Genomic DNA, 467 nt, shown 5'->3' with positions numbered 1-467 from the left:
TCCTCTGTTAGATTGAGAGCGCACAGTGCAAGAATTGCATCGTATGGGCCAAAAGTGACACTTTGGCTAGGGACATAATCAAGCAAGCACCAGATACTACAGTAAGTAGAAAATGGTTATTTCAATTGAGAAGTTGAGAGCCAGTTTCTTGCTCATTACTTGAGACTGTACTTAAATTTTATCTGGCAGGTGGGATACATTGTGATGGTGGATCATTCAACTGGGGTGAGAAGCAACCTGCTAAGAATGAAGGGTGCTAGGGTTGTGGGAGTCTATCATCCCTTGATCGATGAAGAATTAGTCAGAGTCGTGCGTCGGTAAGCAATATGTTCCGATGTTTCCAACTGAAAACATACCCACCCATCATTTTCCATGTGTTTACAACCATGCGTGATCTGATCAACAGGAGAAACAAAGATGTTTATGCGTGGACTGTGGATGATGCTGATTCTATGAAAAGGATGCTT

General features: G+C 42.4%; 1 long non-coding RNA gene across 1 annotated transcript; it reads left to right on the top strand.

Annotated features, from left to right (window-relative positions):
* The first annotated feature begins 6 nt into the window (after nucleotides 1–6).
* On the top strand, nucleotides 7–467 carry LOC104774961. Its single transcript, XR_765615.2, has 3 exons — nucleotides 7–101; nucleotides 190–317; nucleotides 407–467. It is a non-coding gene; the product is annotated as an uncharacterized LOC104774961 (long non-coding RNA).

Source organism: Camelina sativa, unplaced genomic scaffold, assembly GCF_000633955.1.
Source record: "Camelina sativa cultivar DH55 unplaced genomic scaffold, Cs unpScaffold07306, whole genome shotgun sequence".
NCBI lineage: Eukaryota > Viridiplantae > Streptophyta > Magnoliopsida > Brassicales > Brassicaceae > Camelina > Camelina sativa.
This window is presented reverse-complemented; position numbering and strand designations above follow the sequence as displayed.